At 46.5% G+C, this 19,736-nt stretch overlaps 1 protein-coding gene and 1 long non-coding RNA gene across 3 annotated transcripts in view; both read left to right on the plus strand.

Annotated features, from left to right (window-relative positions):
* Nucleotides 1–19,736, plus strand: part of TUB (TUB bipartite transcription factor) — a 91,637-nt gene that overhangs the window by 15,187 nt on the left and 56,714 nt on the right. The gene's annotated exons all lie outside the window — the stretch shown is intronic.
* Nucleotides 16,174–17,276, plus strand: LOC143644642 (uncharacterized). The gene is made up of 3 exons (XR_013156800.1): nt 16,174–16,224; nt 16,521–16,605; nt 17,176–17,276. It is a non-coding gene; the product is annotated as an uncharacterized LOC143644642 (long non-coding RNA).

Below are 19,736 nucleotides of genomic sequence, written 5' to 3' on the forward strand. Positions count from 1 at the left end.
CAGATGTGCTGTCATCCAGGCTTTGTTGTTCCATTTATAGAACACACAGGCAGAATAGATTTAGCATCATTCTTAAGGGCCCTAGGATTTTCAGAATGGTAACTGAGCATTGGTTTCAACTTCAAGTTACCAGCTGCATTAGCCCCTAACAAGAGAGTCAGCCTGTCCTTTGAGGCTTTGGAGCCAGGCATTGACTTCTCTCCATCTATGAAAGACCTTGATGGCATCTTCTTCCAATATAAGGCTGTTTCATTACATTGAAAATCTGTTTTTTAGTGTGGCCACCTTCATCAATTTTTTTCTGGATAGCTTACTGCAGCTTCTGCATCAGCACTTGCTGCTTCTCCTTGTACTTTTATGTTATGGAGATGGCTTCTTTCCTTAAATCTCATGAACCAATTTCTGCTAGCTTCAAACTTTTCTTCTGCAGCTTTTTCACCTCTCTCAATCTTCATAGAATTGAAGGAAGAGACACTAAAACTTTCTCCATATCAGCAATAAAGCTGTTTTGCTTTTTTTTCATCTGTATGTTCCCTGGAGTAACATTTCAGTTTCCTTCATGAACTTTTCCTTTGCGGTCACCACTAGCTAACATTTGGTACAAGAGGCTTCTATTTTGGCCTGCCTTGGCTTTTGGCATGCCTTTCTCACTAAGCTAATTATTTATAGCTTTTGATTTAAAGTGAGAGGGGCAGGACTCCTCCTTTTACTTGAGTACTTAGAGGCCATTGTAGGGATATTAATTGGCCTAATTTCAAAATTGTTGTGTTTCAGGAAAAAGGGAGGACTGAGGAGAGGGAAAGAAACAGGGGAATGGCTGGTCAGTGGAGCAGTCAGAACACACACATTTATGGATGAAGTTCGCCATCTTATATGGGCGCAGTTTGAGGCACTGCACAACAATTAGAATGGTAACATCAAACATCACTGATCACAGATCACTGTAACAGGTGCAATAATAATAATGAAAAAGTTTGAAATATTGCAAGAGTTACCAAAATGTGACAAAGAGACATGAAGTGAACATGTGCTGTTGGAAAAATGGCGCGGATAGACTTGCTTGATGTAGGGTTGCCACAAACCTTCAATTTGTAAAAAATGTAGTATCTGCAAAGTGCATTAAAGTAAAGCACAATAAAATGAGTTATGCCTGTACTACTTCCAGATTTTGGCTATTGTGGCTAGATTGCCCTTCAGAAGAAATTAATTGATTTATATTCTCAAGGTCAGTCACTTTAACTACATTTTTGTTTGTTTCTCTTTTATTTTTTTTTTTTTTAGTTTTTTTTTGTGAAAAATAGCTATATACAAAAAAGCAATACATTTCAAAGCACATAACAAGAATTAGTTGTGTAGAACAGATTTCAGAGTTTGGTTCACAATTTTAGATTTTTACTTCTAGCTGCTCTAAGATTCTGGAGACTAAAAGAAATATCAGTGTAATGATTCAGCAATCATACATATTTGTTAAACTCTACTTTCTCTGTGTAGCTCCACCATCACCATTGATCTTTCTCCCACTCTTTAGGGCTGTTCGGGTTATGCCCATTCTAACTTTTTCGTGTTGGAAGGGGCTGTTGATAATATGGGATAGGGGGATGGAACTAGTTGCTGTTCTGGCCCCTTGATGTTTCAAGACTTATCCAGTCCAGAGACCCATTTGGAGGTTGTAGGTTTCTGGAAAGTTATCTTAATGCATGGAACTTTTGTAGAATCTTATATAACACCCTAGGTATTCTTTAGGATTGGCAGGAACGTTTTGTTTAGGTTTTAGCAAGCTATGATAGATAGCAATGTCTAACTGAAGCTTGCATAAAAGGGACCTCCAGAGTAGCCTCTTGACTCTATTTGAACTCTCTCAGCCACTGATACCTAATTTGTTATACTCCTTTTTACTTTTTGGTCAGGATGGCATTGTTGATCCCATGGTGCCACAGCCAGGCTCATCCCTGGGAATCATCTCCCATGCCACCAGGAAGACTTTTGCCCCTGAATGGCATGTCCCACGTAGGGGGGAAGGCAATGATTTCACTTGCAGAGTTGGGCTTAGAGAGAGAGAGGCCACATCTGAGCAACAAAAGAGGTCTTCCAGAAGTGACTCTTAGGTATACCTGCAGGTAGGCTAAGTTTCTCTACTATATACATAAGTTTCACAAGAGCAAGCTTCAAGATCAAGGGAAAGGGCTTGGCCTATTGATTTGGGTGTCCCTAATGTTTGACACAGTATCAGGGGTTTCTCCAATGGTAAAGTTTAATAGTTCCATTTTTTTTTCTCCCATCCCTCAAGGGACTTTGCCAACTGGGATTTATCCAGGCATTACATTAGGTACATTGTTTTATAATTATCCATTTGTATGCAAGTTTTGCCTCTCTGACTCTGTGACATAACCACTCAGAACTTGGATTTTGGAGTCAAATTGACCTGGTTTTAATGCCCAGTTCCCTCAATTATTGACTTCAGACAAGAACTTAACTTCCATCTACAAAAAGGTGATAATGGTAGTCTCTGCCTCTTAAAGTGGTCTGTTCATTTCATCTATTCTTATTGAGTAACTCCTAAGTACAAGGCAATGTTTCAGGCTCTGAGAACACAGCAGTGAACAAAACAAAGTCCCTGATCTTATAGTTCCATCTAGTGGACGGAATAGGCATAGACAAAGACGTAATATGTTAGTGCTAAGTGACTTATATAACATAAAGCACTGACAAGAAAACTAAAACGGAGTAAGGAGAATACAGCCTGGCCACATGGGGTTGGGAGGGTAGTAGTGAATGTGCTATGTTATATAATGTGGGCAGGGACCATCTTTCTGATAAGGCGATATTTCAGCAGAGACCTGAAAAGATCGCGTGAGTCCTGTGGCTGATAGAGCATGTACGAAGGAGGGGCAACAGCAAGTAAAAAGGCCCTGAGGTGGGAAAGTGCCTAGTGTGTCTGAGGAACAGCGAGGAAGCCTGTATATCCCAATGCCTCTTTGTAATACTTCCTTCCTGCCCCTCCCCAGGACCCCACGATCCACAGGGAATCACTGACATAATTTCTGTCACTATACACTAGTTTGCATTTCCCAGGATTTTATATAAATGGAATCATTCAGTATATACTCTTTTTTTATTGGTCTAGTTTTTTTTACACAGCATAATTATTTTGACATTCTTCTGTGTTGTGTGGGTCAGCAATTTCTGTTGATTGCTGAGTAATATTCTGTGGTACAGCTGTATCACAGTTTATCCATTTACCTGTTGATAGACATTTGAGTTTTTTTAATGATTGCAAATAAAGCTGTTGTGAATATTCACCTACAAGTCTTTGTATGGACATATGTGCTTATTTCTCTTGGGTAAATACCCAGGAGTGGAATGACTGAATCATATAGTAGGTATACATTTGACTCTTTAAGAAACTCAGACTTTCCCAAAGTGCTTATACTATTTTATATTCCCAGAGCAGTGTATGAGAACCCTAGTTCCTCCATATCCTTGCAACAATTTGGTATGGTCAGTATTTTTATTTTTAAATATTCTAATAGCTAATAGTGGCATATTATTGTGGTTTTAATTTGCATTTCCCTAATGACCAATGATGTTAAACATCTTTTCGTGTGCTTTACCATCCATATATCTTTTTTTGAGTAAGTGTTCAAATATTTTCCCCATTTTTTATTGTGTTATTTGTTTCGCTGTTATTGAGAATTCTTAATATATTCTAGATATATGTCCTTTATATGACTTGAAAATATTTTCTCCCAGTCTGTGGTTTTCTTTTCATTCTCTTAGGACTGTACTTTGAAGAGCAGAAGTCTTTAATTTTGATGATGTCCAGTTTATCAATTTGTTCTTTTATGGATTGTACTTCTGATGTCATCTAAGAAATCATTGCCAAACTCAAGATGACAAAACTTTCTCCCATGTTTTCTCTTAGGAATTTTATAATTTTAGCCTTAGTCTGTGGCCCATTTTGAGTTAATGTTTGTATGTGGTGTGAGATATGGGTTGAAGTTTCTTTCTTTTTAAATATGGATGTGCAATTATTCCAGGCCCATCTGTTGGAAAGATTTTCTTTTCCACTAACTTGGCTTTGTACTTTTATCAAAAAAGTTGTCCTTATATACATACATCTATTTCTATCCTCTCTATTGTGTTCCATTGGTCGATTTGTCTGTCTTGACACATATCACATTGTCTTGATCACTGTAACTTTATAAGTCTTGAAATCAAGTGGTTTAGGACATCCAACTTTGTTCTTTTTATCAAAGTTGTTTTGGCTATTCTAGTTTCTTTTCAATTTCGCATTAATTTTACAATGGTTTTTTTAGGTTCTACCCAAAAAACCCTACTGAGATTTTGATTGGGTTTGTGTTGACTCTATAGAACAATTTGGGGAGAGTGGGCATCTTAACAGTACTGGGTCTTCCAACTCATAAACATGGTATATCTCTTTGTTTATGAAGAGCAACTTTAATATCTCTAGTAATTATTTGATAATCTTCAGTGTATGTCTTTCACCTCTTTTGCCACCATTATCCCTAAGCATTGCATATTATTTAATGATATTTTAAATGATTTTTGAAATTTCAATTTCTGATATTCATTGCTAGTGTGTTGAAATACAGCTGGCTTTCGTATATTGATCTTGTATCTTGTAGCGTTTCTAAACTCACTTATTAGTTCTAATAACTTTTTTGAGATTCCATTAGATTTTCTAAATAAATGATTATGTTACCTGTCAATAAGGAATGAACATTTTACTTTTTTCTAATCTGGATGTCTTTTATCTCCTTTGTTACCTTTTGGCACTGGCTAGAACCTTTAGTACAGTGTTGAATAGAAGTGATAAGAGGCGTCATTTTTGTTTTGTTCTTGATTTTAGGGGGAATGCATTCAGTCTATCACCATTAAGTATAATGTTTTTTAGGAGTTTTTATTTGGATGCTATTTATCAGGTTGAGGAAATTCCTACTTTGCTGGGAGTTTTTTTAATCAGAAATAGTTGTTGGACTTCATCAAATCCTTTTTCCTGCATCTGTTCAGATGATCATATAGGTTTTCTTTTTTAGTTTGTTAATGTGGTGAATTACATTGGTTGCTTTTCAAAAGTTAAATATTTTTTTTTGTATTCCTGACAGAAACTTGAGCATGATATATTATCCTTTTTACGTATAGTTGGATTTGATTTTTATGTATAGTTGGATTTAAATTTGCACATGTATGTTCACAAGGGCTATTGGTCTGTAATTTTCTCTTCTTGTAATGCCTTTATCTGGTTTGGGTATCAGGGTATTGTTGGCCTCATAAAATGAGTTAGAAGTGTTCCTACCACTTCAATTTTCTGGAAGAGGGTGTACGTTGGTAAAAATTTCTCCTTAAAAAGAGCATCAGACACAAGGTTTTCACAATCACACACACACACACATTGTAAAAGCTATATCATTATATAGTCTTTCAGAATCAAGGCTACTGGAACATAGCTCAACAGTTTCAGGTACTTTCCTCCAGCCACTCCAATACACCATCAACTAAAAAGGGATATCTACATAATGCATAAGAATAACATCCAGGATAATGTCTCGATTCTTTTTGACATCTCTCAGCCAGTGACACTTTATTTTGTCTCATATTTCTCTTCCCCCTTTTGGTCGAAAAGACTTTCTCAATTCCATGATGCCAGGTACCAGCTCATCCCTGGAGTCCTGTCCCACGTTGCCAGGGAGATTTACACCCTGGGGAGTCATGTCCCATGTAGGGGGAGGACAGTAAGTTCACCTGCCGAGTTGGCTTAGACAGAGGCCACATCTGAACAACAAAAGAAGTTCTCTGGGAGTGACTCTTAGGCATAATTATCAGTACAGTTATTGACTTAATTTAATTTCATTATAATCAGAGAATATACTTTGCATGACTTGAATCTTTTAAATTTATTAAACTTTTTTTATGGCCCCAAATATGGTCTGTCTTACTAAATGTTCTGTTTGTACTTGTGAGGAATGTATTGTGTTCTTATTGGGTGAAACACTCTATAAATGTCAATTAGATCAATTTGGTTGATAGTGTTCAAATCTATATTACTGATTTCCTGTCTACCTGTTCTATCAATTTTTGAGAGAGAGGTCTTGAAATCTCCTACTGTAATTGTGTGTTTGTTTATTTCTCCTTACAGTTTTATCTGCATGTATATTGAAGCTGTGTTTATGCATATACATTTAGGATTATTAAGTTCTGTTAGTGACTTGATCCCTTTATCATTATTAAATGACCTTTTTTATCCTGGTAATATTATTCAATTTGAAGTTTACTTTGATATTAGTATAGCCACTCCATCTTTCTTTTGAGATAGTGTTAGCATGATATATCTTTTAACATCCTTCTAATTTTAACATATTTATGTCCTTATATTTAAAGTGCATTTCTTACAGGCAGCTTGGTTTTTTACCCAACCTGACAATCTCTACCTTTTAATTCTGTTGTTGAGAGTATTTACATTTAATATGGTTATTGATATAGTTAAGTTTAAATCTGTTATCTTTCTATTTGCTTTCTATTTGTCCCAAATAGTCTATGTTTCATTTTCCTTTTTCTGCCATTTTACAGGGAGCAAATGAATATTTTTATGATTTCATTTTGAGAGTTGTAAATATTTGATGATATTGTGATGGAGGAGATGAATCCACTTCTGCCTCTGCAACTAGTGAGAGTATAGAAAACAACTTTCCCTGAAAACTAAGGAAAGAATTTGGCATCATCCAATGGGGGTGCTTTAAGCAGGGTTACCAGAACTTGAGTAGCAGTGAAGGGCAAGGAAGCTTTGTAGAAGGAGCCGAGAGTCTAGGACTTAACTCTGGTTCTCCCATCAATTCCCACTGGTGTCTGGGCAAGTCACTTGGCTCTCAAACCTTAGTATGGGTAAACCCCAAAGGATTTGAGAAGTCCTTGTCTCACCTCCCACCACTGCCTCCCACTTCACCTTCCATAACTCCTAGCCCCCACCAATCACATTAGCTGCATGGGGGAGACACACTATCCCTCACCCATTACCCTCTACAGCTCCTCCTCCACTGTCCCCTGTGCCACACTCCCATTCTGAAAATGAAGGAGCTGGACTAGTTGACCACTAAGCACTCTTCCAGTTTTGATGTTCTGTGAGCACATGACCTATGTGTGTGTTGTATAGCTGGAAGAGCAGGGTGAGGGGATGATAATAGAGCTGACCAGAATTGGAGATTCTGGCTGTGACAATGCCAGTTTGGGTTGCTGGAGGGCCTGCTGTTGTGGCTGGACGGTCTGCTTTGTTTCAAAGCTCCTTTCTGATTACAGCTACTCCTCATTTGATGGATATTTAGCAGGACAGGACCAAGATGACTTGACTGGGTGGGGAGAATGGGAATGTGGCACAGGGGACAATGGAGGAGGAGCTGTAGAGGGTAATGAGTGAGGGATAGTGTGTCTCCCCATGCAGCTGGTGTGACTGGTGGGGCTGGGAGTTATGGAGGGTGAAGTGGGAAGCAGTAGTGGGAGGTGAGACAAGGACTTCTCAAATCCTTTGGGGCTTACCCACACTAAGGTTTGAAATCATTGGACATTGTGATTTCCCAGATAGGGTCACTGAGCACATTCAAGCAAAAGCAGAAAAACCCTGGGGCAAGGACACTACATTTGTAACCAAAGGGGGAGGAAAGGGCCAGCTATGTCTACTGTGAGCAGTTGCCAAGTTGGTGCTCACACCTACAGTTGATATCTAATACCATTAATTGGGAAAATCCTGTGTCTTGATGATAGAAAATGGTCAACTGAGCCTCGTTTCCAGCTGGGAGATTCTGGCCCAGCATGTGCTTGGGAGAGATGCACACCTCTTTTCTCCATCCTGAGCAGCCTATGCTGTCCTGAGGTTGGAGCAGTTAAATCTCAGGCTCAGATGTCTGTTCTCAATCAGCCTCCCTCTGCAGGCTTGGCCATGTGTCCTGGTCTTCTAATCTAAAGATGAACAAAGAGGATCCCTGCTCTGTGTGTGTGTTGTATGTTGGCTTGTATCAGCGAGGGCCAGGCCAGGTTGTAGGGAAGCAGCAGACTTTAGGAATAGTCTCTCCTGTTGCTGCCCCAAGAAGATGAGCGATGCTACAGAACTGTGGCAGGCCTACTGTCAGATTAGGGGCACAGAGTTCAGATCAGGGAATGAGGACCGTAGGCAAGCCTTCGGAGGCAGAGAGTAATGACAACTCACGATTATCTCCTTACAGGGTTATTTTCCTTGGCAAAGACTCAATCCCAACCTGGCTCTGTCTCCCTGTCCCTTAGGCACTGCAAGCCAAATAAACACCACACCAGGGAAGCCACAGTGTACCAACAGGGCACTGCCCACTGGCACCTGCCTTCTCTGTGCAGTCTGCTCTGCCCTGGGTGGCTCGTTCTGGCTGATATTCCCTCCTCTTCATCACCAAGTGTTAGAGAGCAGACTCAGTGATGTGTTCAGGCTCCTCTGGGAGAAGGCTCTGGTGTGATTTTCTTTGTGTGCATCTCAGCGTATGCACCAGTAAGGGTATATGTGGGCTGTGCATGTTTGGTGCCAAGGAGTTTGTGCACCACTGAGTGTATATTAATGAGTTTGTGCACTTTTGGGGGGAAAGGATATGTGCACCACCAAAGGTGGTTATGTATATGTGTGTGAGTGGTGTGCATCTGAGTGCATGCAGGTGAGCCGGGGAATTGTGTTTGTCTACAGTCATTAAGAATGACCTGCATATTGACTGGGTGTTTGTGTGTTAAGAGAGGAGCCAGCTTCCTCCCTCCCTCTTTTAAAGCTCCTGGGTCTGGAGGGCTGGAGAGGCGGGTACCCTGCCGCTTCCTTAGGCCCAAGACTAGGCGTGCTTGGAGCAGTAAGCCTGTTCCGACAGCTTTTTAGGCCTTCGCAGTTTCTTTGCGGCTTTGGGGCTCTAAGAAGCGCTCGCGGACTAAGGAAGTGCCCGTGGCACCGGGAGGGATCCGGGGGACTGCGGGAGCCTGGGGTGCTGGCGGAGGGCCGCACCTTCCCTGCGCGCCAGACCCATCCCGAAGGAGGTGGGGGCGGGGAACCTGCGTCTGCTACGAGGGGCTCGGGAGCAATCCGGGGCCGCATCAATGTTGGATGAGCCCGTGCTCCCTCCACGCGGCCTCGATACCATCTTCCTCGGTCTCACTTTTAGTGTAACTGGAGGAGCGCAGGAACAGCCCCAGCCCTGCGGCTTGAGATCTTTTCGTCGCCGCGGCACCTGCGGGGGGTGGGAAAGGAACTGGGGTGGGGAGGCCGACGCGGCTCCGGTGGCGTGTCCCAGACGAGGGTGGGGGTGGCGGTCGGCCGGACCCAGCCTGGCGGGGCGGGGGTCAGCTCCAGTTCGGCCTCGCGTCGGCCTCAGGGTCCCGGTGCCGGGTTACAGCTCCTCCCCCGTCGGGGCCCCTCGCCCTCTCCGGGGTGTCATCTGTCTGGCGGCGCGCCTTTGGGGCGGTTCAGTCCCATCCTCCAGCGTAGCTCTGGGGTCACGGCTTTCTGTTCGGGAAGGAGCTGGAGGGGCATCAGCTAAACCGAGAGAGACCCCTTGGGGGCAGGAAGGGGAGTGGCAGCAACTGCGCGGAGAGCCTCCCACTGCAGGTGAGTGGCCTGCTCCTGAGTGCGTAGGCGAAAGAGAGCGGAGGGCAGGACTGAAATCTGGGGGTCCAGACTGGCCAAACTTCTCATCACCTTGACCCCTCCTACTTCAGCCCCTGCATCTTATGCCTGTGACCCATAAATACCGCTCCTACCCCCACCCCGCCCAGCTCTGCTGCTTACGCCCAGAGGCACCAGTGAAGGGGTGTAGGTTGGCAGTCCTTGAGCTGAGAAGTTGTTCTTGGGCTGTGGCCTCTGCGGTTCAGCAGGGACAGCCTCTCAGGTGGGCAGTAAGTTTGGGCTGGATTGGCAAACTACAGCAGCTTGTTTTTGTTGAAACATAACCACACCTATTCATTTACACATCGTCTATGGCTGCTTTCCCACTACAGCCTCAAGAGATGAATATAGCTCGAGAGCAAAAAAAGATATGTACTCTAGCCCTTTAAGGAAAAGCTTGCTGATTCCGCTGGGATATTCCCCAATGCGTGCTTCCCCTCCCCACACCTGTGCACACTCCCTCCCGCCTCACTCTGTATCTTTTCCTAGGCTTAGGGCTCTGTACTCCTGGGAACATTACTTTGGGGACCTCTCACCTCCCATCTGGTCATAACTCTTCTCTGTGACAAGTGAGGGAAATTATTTGGAGCAACAGGCATTCAGAATATTATAGAATAACTGAGAACTGTAGGGTGAGCCCTGCCTGGCCCCAAATTGGAAAGGAGCCCCTTCGTAGTCCACTGGAGTAGGTGAGTTAGCTTCCCTGGGACCCCCACCTCTATCACGGCACCTCTGTCAGGGCACTGTTGGTGAACACAGCTTCCCTGGGACCCCCACCTCTCTCAGGGCACTGAGAGGCTGAGAAGGCCAGTTTGGGGCATGGGCTTTGTCACCTCCCCCAGTGGCATAGCTGGGAATAGCGCTGAGCGCCCAGTAGAGTTGGGGGCGGGGAGGGGAGGACTGCTGAATAAGCAGAAAATTGAAAGGGTGCCACTAATTCCCTGGGTCTCAGGAGGCATGTCCCACCTGTCCGCCTGCCACTTCCAGCGCCTGGGTTGCATAGTGCTCCTTCCCGTCAAGTGTCAAACCTTTGTGAACAAATCTATAAACCCTTTTCCTTGGTTTCCCTTTGCACCTCTAAATTCAGGGCTCTGCTTCTGGGGAAAGACTGGAGAGGAGGGAAACCCTAGGTCCTAAAGCGAGAGCTGCATTGCTGCTGCGCTGTCACTAGGTGGCACTCTCGAGGTGACGGCACCTCCCCGATGGGGCTCTGGGCCAGGCTCAAAGGCTCTGGCCACACGCACCGACTCCCAAGACCTGACCAGCTCTGTCTGCCCCGTGAAGCAGCTTACGGACATACCCAAACTTGTAATATGGGGGGGTTACCTGGTAGGTCGTTGGAAATGGCCATCAGGAACTACCTGCAGTTGTAATTTTCCGTAATTACTGACCTGCTTCTCCTCGGCCACAAGGTGCTTCTTGAAGGAACTTGTCCTCCTTTGCCACTCCCAAGTCTTGGCACCACCGAGCACAGTGTGGAGGGCAGAAGGTGTTCGGTGGAGACTGATGTGCAAACGGGAGAGAGCATGGCATCACTGTTCACCTCACCATGGTTTGTCTAGTAGTGACTTTTTAGTCCCCAGTTAGCCTGGTGAGAAGCCAGAGAGAAGGACTCAAGCAGGGACTGTAGCCTGGAGAGGGGGCTTGGTCGAAGAGAGGAGCAACCTTTCCCTCTCATGCCTGGTCTGGGTGGTGCCAGCATTCTGGGGTTCTTCCAGTAGGATGAGTGGCATCAAAGAACCCAGGGTGGAGCTGCAGAGTGCTGCTTGTTTCCAGGTAGGGTTTTCAGGCATACCTGGCCCTCAACTGGCCCTGGGAACAAGCACATGCTCATTACAGTCCAGAGATAAGGCTGGGATGGGCTCTAGCACCTGCTGTGGCCTTGTCCTCCTGACCTAGTCCAGCTCTGCTGGCCATTCCTGGAACCTCCCAGTCTAAAAGGGAATCGCTGTTCGACTGTCCAAGGAACCCAGACATAGACTTGGAAAACTGCACCTGTGTTGAAGGAATAGCCACCCCTTGTTCCCAAGCAGTTGCTTCTGATAGCTAGGGAAGATGTAAACAAGGGACCTCCGTCCAGCCCAAGGAGGAGGGGCAGTGGGAGTGAGGACTGAAGTCTGGACTCTGCTTAGAAACTGGAAAATGAGCGGGGATTCCTCATCCATTGAAGTTCCTGGAAGGAGGAGTGGGTACTCCTGTTGAGTGCATCTTGTTAAGTCACCCAAGGCCAGGAGAGCTTATGAGCCCAGGAAGGGGTCCCTTGTTGAACCCTCTCCTTGTTGGACTGTCACCAACATGAAGGTGCCATTTCCCTGCCTAACACAGGCTTCAGAGTGAGACTGGCATCGCTCACCAGGGTAATTACTGGTTTGGGTTCGATTTCCATTCAAAACAGTAATCCCAGCTTGAGCTGGGTGTCAGATCTGAAGGTTGATTATTAGTAACATTTATCAACAGCCTCTCTCAGCTTCAGGCAATTACAGCTGATCTGCCATTCCTGCTCCCAGTTACACAAAACTGCCAGCCTCTTCCCTGCCCGCCCCCTCCGTTCCCCTCTCCCCTTCTTCTCCTCTCTTCTCTCCATAGCATCCAGCCTGAAGGAGAGCAGGAGGTGGAGCCACCATGTGAGTCACTGTCACCTCCAGTGTGCAGGGGGCCCACGTGCAGACTGGCACCCGTGCTCCCCGGCAATCTCTGTGTTGCAGAGTTTTGTGACATCTGAATCTGACTCTCCCAGAGCTGAGAGGAACCCTGCAGTTACAGACATGGACCCATGTCTCCTGGCTTCTTGTTGTGTGTTTTCAACTGTGCCAGGGTCCCTCCTGCCCCTGACCCCAGCTGTTCCTACTCTCCAGGATCAGGACTAGGGTGATGCAAATGAGGCATCCACCTCAAGTACAAAATTTAAGGGAGTGACCAAAAATTATCTCTTGGTAATAGAGATAACACAGTATTTCTAGAAAATGAAAATTAATGCAAAAACATCCATAATAAATCGAGGTTCTATGCCTGGACCTGCAGGACTCAGCTTCACTTGCCCCACCCTAATTCAAGCCCTGTTGGATACTATCATTGTTTAAAATTTTGATCTTTTGTTTTTCATGGATGTTTTCTTTAATCTTGATTTAGATATTGTTTATCTTGACTACTGAGTTTTTTGGCACCCCCTCTTTAATTTTGTGTCCCGGGAGAGTGCCTTACTCAGCTCACCCTGTCTTGGCCCTGCTCTGCTCACTTCCCACTGGGCTGTAATGTCCCTGATCCCATCAGCTCTTCCTGCTACTGACTCCCAGCTTCTCTCTGGGCTGGGCCCGGGGCAGCAGGGAGCTGGGGGCCCTCTCCACGGGCAGTCCTTCCTGGGTGTCCATCCCCCACTCTGATCCTCTGGACCCTGCATCAGGCTTAGACACCTCCAAGAGGGCCTGCGGGTTGCCATGGTAACCACTGTGGTAATTGGAGGACAGAACATTCTGGTCTTGCTCCATTCCTAAAATCACATCCAGCCAGGACTGGATAAGTACAGCCACTCCTGATAATCTCCCCGATGCCCTAATCTAAAAGGAAGCTAAAACATTGCTGGAAATGTAGGAGATGGGGGGGAAATTACATTTGCCTGAACTCCCCCCCAGGGAGAGGAGGACAGCTTTGGCTCGAAGATTGCACTGCTGTGTTTGCAGTAGGGAGCGGAAACCTTGCCGTGAGCATGGAGGCGTGTTGAGCAGCCTTCTAAAGAGGGCAGGCCTCATTAACCGAGGGACTTTTGTTTTGCTGAGCAGGATTTGTAAGCTGAGGTACCTGTCACCAAAGAATGTCCTCCCCTGTTCTTCCCCCAGGCTGTGCTCAGCTTGTCTAAGGGCTAAACAAATATTTCAGAAATGTCAATTTTGAAGGGGTGCCAGAAGAATAGCCTGCCCAGGAGGCCAGGTTGTGTCTGGGGCTGGAGGCATCGTCACATCGAGTCCAGACCTGGGTCCCTCCGCTGTCATGGGGGGAGGCAGAGGGTCTCCAGCGAGCAGCGTCAGAGGCACGTCTGCCCTTCCCATTCTGCCCACCTGCTCCCTTCTGAGGCCTCCGAGCACAGGGCGCCCCAAGCCCCAGCCCGGCAGTAGGTCACTCCAGTCCCTACTCTGCCACTTGCTAGGCAAGTGACTTCCCCTCTCTGAGCCTCAGTTTCCCCATCTGCGCGCTGTCGATGGTAATGCCCTCCTTAAAGGGTTGTGCTCACTGTCAAATTAGCTCAAATACATAAAATGCTCTGAAACTGCAAAGCGCTATGTCCATGTGCTCATTATTAAAAATATCTAAGTGCTGTCGCACGACAGACTGAAGAGTCATGTTCTTATAGGTACAGAACTAGAACCAACGGGAGGTATGTTTGGGCTTGAAGTGAAGAAAATTGCCGTCTGTGCAGAGATGGAGGCCCTACTTCTAGAAGTGTGCAGAGGGTTCTTCTCACCTGTGGATCAGCCTAGCTTCCTGCCCCAGGGAGGGAGGGACCTTTGAGGGATGCAATTTACCCAGCCCTGAGGTTCTGTGATTCTTTTGAGGGTCCTTGCCCAGTCCTCCCCCAGGGTAAATGGGAGAAGCCTCAGGAGCAGGTGGGCATGGACCTTAAGCTGACCATAGGCCTCCTTGGAGGAAACTGGCTTCACCTGCACCTTACGTGGCTCCTTCCTGGTTCACTCTCCCTGGTTTAATCCTGTGGGCCATTGGATAAAGCGGAGAGCTTGGGCGGAAAGGCGATCAGGGAGGGTGCTATGCTTCCTGTGGCCACCCAGACTTCAGAAAGTGCTGGCCTGGGCATTGGCTTTGTGATATACTTTGACCCTGGCTGGAAGGATCCATTCCACCTACAGCAGGACTTAGGACATCTGAAAGAGAATTCGTGGGAGATGGAGGGATGAGGTTACCAATTCCAGGTGCACATACGCAGTCACAAACTCACCTAGAAATGTGCACGCACACATCCCTTAACTTTCCCTGTGGTTGAGCTTCGAGGCATGTGCCAAAGTGGAGAGAGCAGCAGGCTGGATGTTGGGAGAGCTGGTTCTGGTCTCGGCTCTGCCCCTTCCTCCCTCTGAGCTGACATTGCCCCTTCCTCCCTCTGAGCTGACATTGCCCCTTCCTCCCTCTGAGCTGACATTGCCCCTTCTTCCCTCTGAGCTGACATTGCCCCTTCCTCTGTCTGAGCTGACATTGCCCCTTCCTCCGTCTGAACTGACATTCCCATCTGTAGCATGAGGGTGTGCATGAGATGCCCCTGTCAGCTGACAGTCTGTGATTCTTCTATCTCCCGGATCCATGAGAGTTGGCAGGATGGGCTCCTCCCCATCCTGCCAACTCTCCTCCCCACGCCACTGCAGCCTCTCCACAGGACTGTCTGCGTGATAGTCTGGGGGGGGCCTGGGTCATGAGGACCCAGTCAGGTTGGGTCAGTAATTTCCCATTTTGAAACTGAAATTTGAAACTGAAGTTCTTAATTATTGTTATAAGTGCTCATTGAAAATCTAGATATACTTTTTATAAGATTGTGGTTAGGGATGGAAAAGGAAGGGGAGAAGTGAGTCTGTAGGTAGTGAGGGGAGAGAGAGAAGGTGATATGATCAGGAAGTTAGACTGCGGCCTAGCAGGGCCTCCAGCAGGGTAGAGCTGCTTAGATTCTGTCCTGGAAGTAGCACGGAGCTCCTGCAGGGCTTTCAGGGGGTTGGAGATAGGGATGGGGTGTTCAGATTTGCCTGGAGAAAGCTCACGGTACTGACAGTGTGAGGATGGGTTTGCGAGGAGCAGCATGGCGGCAGAGACCGTCAAGGAGGCCAATGCCAAGAGCCAGAGAGCCAGACAGTAGATGGGAGTCCCTAGCAAGGAAGTGGGTCTAGGAAAAGGGGGATGGGTCCAGTTGGGAGATGCCTAGGAGATAACACAGAAGTGCTTGATGAGGGCCTGGATTAGGGGAGAAAAGCGGACAGAGAAGACGGGAGCGATGATGGGTGGCGTCATTCATGCAGTCAGAATGTGCAGAACGAATGGTCGGACTCACAGGAGGCCCCTGCCTGCACTCCTCAAGTGAGGTGGTGTGGGACATCCAGGGGACTGGATCCAGAGAACAGGTAGTTAGCGGGGTGAAAGGTGCAGGACAGGGCTGGGCCTGCAATGTAGGCTTGGAATTCTCAAAGTAAGAGTTGTGGGAAGTGAAAAGATCATCTAGATGCTTTGTGTGGAATGAGAGGGCAAGAGGCAGAGGGCACAAATGAGGAACAACTAGGTCTCCCCTTAGCTCCTAAAAGGCAGAACGTGTGGTCCCCCAACCCAGAGCCTGCCACTGACCCCTAACACAGAGTTGATCAGAGATAGGCTATCAGTGAATGTGTCCTCTGGCTTGTGGTTCCTCCAGATGGAGCTTTGTCCTTGGAGCACCTGGCTCTTCCTGGGTCTCTATAGTAACTTACACATGCATGGATACATGGTCTCTGTGCTGTCATGGCAACCAGCAGTTGGTGTCCCTTTGTGGCATGGCTGCTGAGGCCTTGGGGATTCAGTCTGGCCCTCAAAGGGTGAGGAGGGAGGCTGTGACCAGCAGAAGGGTTTCCACATCCTAATTAATCCATGATGGTAGTTGTTAATCTGAGTGTTGCCATGATGATGAAGGAAGATACCCAAGTGAGCTTGTGCTAGTTTCAGTACTGAGCTGCATGATACAAGGCATTTCAACAGATGCTTGGTCTTCAGTGCAGCCTAAAGCAGGACTATCCCCCAAACTCACTCCATCCTCTGGCCACCATGGGGTCCAGGACAGCTTTGTCTTTTTTGGGTTTGCATGCTTTTGCCAAGACAGAGATTTTGTTCCCAGGAGGCACTCCCAGGCCCATGGGAGCTCAGCATTCAAAGCAGCACAAGAAACCTGGGCCCCTGAAACGGGGCCATCGAAGAGATCGGTAAGCACTCGACACCCCTGCCTCACCTCCACCTGCCCTGCACCATTGCCTCACCTCTTTGCAGTTCCAAGTCTACCCATTTTCCCCTGCTGCTGGTCCCCCATCACCATATGGGGTCCCACAACCCATCCCTCCCAACCTCCCCCCTGGGGCCCTAGACAGGGAGGGGTACAGAGAGGCTTCACAGCTGCACATATCCAGGGTCTCAGGGGAATTCCTCCTCTGCTCCCCCCTTGCCTCAAGTCCTCCGGTAGCTGCACTGTCTTGCCTTCTGCCTCTTCTAGTGACTCCTTCTTCCAGCCTATGCCCTCCACCCCCATGCCTCGCTCCTACATCTCTGGTCCTTGCTGGCCTCATTCTGGACTCAATACATGCTTCTCTAAGCCCCACAGAGTGAGTACCTTCTAGAAATCCTCCACCCTGACCTGTCATTTCACTTACCCACCAAGGTGGCTGAGACCAGTGCATTGAGGGAGCCCTTGAGTGACCACGGTCTGACCAGGCAAGGAGCAGGGATAGTGAGGCAAGGCAGTATGGGTGTGGAGAGTCACTCCTTATTTTCCTCCTCAGGAGAACAACCAGGAGGAGGAACTACTTGAAGGAAGTAAGGGAGACCGCTCGGTGAGCTGGCAGGGGGACGGGGGGACTGGCTCTGGAAGAGGGTTGTGGGGAGAAAGCCATCCACAGGCAACTGTACAGGGAGGTGGTGGGGAGGATGTGGGTGGCTAAGTGGCCATGGACCCTGTATAGGCTTGTGTGTGTATGTGTGTATGTGTGTGTGTGTGTGTAATGGTGTGTGGGGGAGTGTGTGACTACTAAATAAAGTCTGTACTGACTGTGTAGCTCTTATGGACTTGGTTTCTTCCCCTTGGCTCCTTCAGTGGCCCTTCTGACCTTATTCCAGCCAGGTGATACTGATGAGAGGACCCAGATTCCTGGGCTTCAAACCCCAGCCTATCCTGGGGCTGTCTTCCCAGAGGGGAGATGTCCTCTATATGTGGCCAAGCTACATATGGTCTATCTGGAAGCCAGAGCCCTCCAGCCCCCATGCTTTCCCATTGTCCCAGTATCCAGAGCTGGACACACCCTGCCCCACACTGGCATCCCCAGGCCTGTTTTCTATAGTCAGGAGATGGATCTTACTCAGAGTGGTCCTCAAGTAGCTCCATTCCAAAATTTCGCTTGTTCTTTTCTAATGTTGAGGTTTCTAGAATATATTTCTTGGCCCAAGGAATGGGCAGAGACAGCTGCCCTGTGAAGGAGGAAGCTAGGCCCTGTGTACAGATGAGGCAAGATGGTGGTATCCCCTCCCCAACTGGAGAGTAGCTGCTAAGGATCCCCAGCATCTGAGGAATCACCTGCCCTTCCAGGGACTAGGCCAGAGAAATGAGGAATGGGAGCATCTGAGACCCTGGTTTGTCTCCACATGGATATTGGTGGGTTTCTGTGATGGAGTCCTAGAGGAGAAGCTCTTTGGAGAACTGTGGGTCTCAAGTTTGGCCCCTAACAGTCACCTCCTGTGCCTCTCCTTTTCTACACACATCCTCAACTAGGTTGAAATTTGAACCTAAAGAAAATCTTGTGCAGAGAAAGATGAGGGTAGGGGTAGCGCTGAGTCTATTTCAAAACCTCTTGGGAAGGAGGAGGAGGAGGAGAAGAACTGCAAGCAGCAAACCCTAAATGGATGACTCTGCTATAATGACTTTAATGAGGCTTGAAGACTTTCAGTTCATTTGTTTTCTGCAGCTGGTGCATTTAGAATAATGTGAACTAGTGAGAATCTCCCTCCTGCACCCACCACCCGTAGACTGTTGAGGCCACAGGAGTTTTTGAGATCCCATAGCCAACTCATTGTTTAGTAGTCAAAACCAAGGCCTTGTGGCAAGGTTACACTGCAGATTTATGGCAGAGGCAAGACTAGAACCCAGGCCCCTGCTCAGGGCTTTTTCTCTGTCCTGCTTACTGCACTGCAGACTTGGGAGCCATCAGAGCTCCTCCTTAGATGTTTATCCGAGTTTTATTTTTCCTTTCAGTCCTAGCAATTTTTGGTTATGTGTTTTGAAGCTCTGTACTGAGATGCATATAAATTTAGGATTGTTGTGTCCTCTTAAGGAATTAACCTTTCATCAATATGAAGCTTGTGGATGACTATCCTGGTTTAGTCTTTCAGGCTGCCACCAGACAGATTGTCACAGACATCCGGTGCATGCACATGTGTTACTCTGCTCCCTCTGGAACTGGGACCAGGGGCCCACATTAGGAGTGAAGGCTGGCTCCTTTGCCAAACTGGTGAGGGAATTGGGGAAGGTCCAGCCAGGGTGCCACCAAATCCCACTTCTTTTAAGTTGCCTTTTACTTGTATTGGTGCTTGCTCCTTTGCTGCAATCTTTTAACTGTTTTCTGGAGCTTTGAGAAAGATGGTTGTGCCAGCTCTTGTTTGTTGCTTAAAGTTTCTGTGTGAGGACAGAGCCCTGAAGCAGCTCACTACACCATCTTGATGACCTAAAACTTCATTTCTTTTGTTGCCAAATATTATTCCATTATATGGGTATGCCATATTTTCTTTATTCATTCATCAGTTGATGGACATTTCAGTTGTTCTTATTCTTAATTATTATAAATAATGCTGCTATAAACATTCCTATTCAAGTATTTGTGTGAACATATGTTTTCATTTTTCTTATGTGGTTGTCTCAGAGTGGAATTGCTGGGTTGTATGGTAACTCTATGTTTAACTTTTTTGAGGAATTGCCAGACTTAGTTTTTTTAGTGTTTTCTATAGTGTTTGCACCATTTTATATTTCCACCAGCAGTATATGAGGATTCCAATTTTTATACTTCCTTGTCAACACATTATTTCATTTTGTTTCTAGCCATCCGAGTGGTTGTGAAGTTGTATTTCACTGTGGTTTTGATTTGCATTTCCCTGGTAACTAATGATGTTGAATATCTTTATGTGTGGTTATTTGTTATTTGTGTATCTTCTTTGGGAGGAATGTTTATTTAAATCCTTTGCCCAATAAAAAAAATAAACTTTTATATTTTGAAATAGTTTCAAACTTACAGGACAGTTACAAAAGTAGTACAACCTCATACAAAGAACTCCAACATACTTCTATCCCCCCATATAC

The sequence above is a fragment of the Tamandua tetradactyla genome, chromosome 8, assembly GCF_023851605.1.
Source record: "Tamandua tetradactyla isolate mTamTet1 chromosome 8, mTamTet1.pri, whole genome shotgun sequence".
Lineage (NCBI taxonomy): Eukaryota > Metazoa > Chordata > Mammalia > Pilosa > Myrmecophagidae > Tamandua > Tamandua tetradactyla.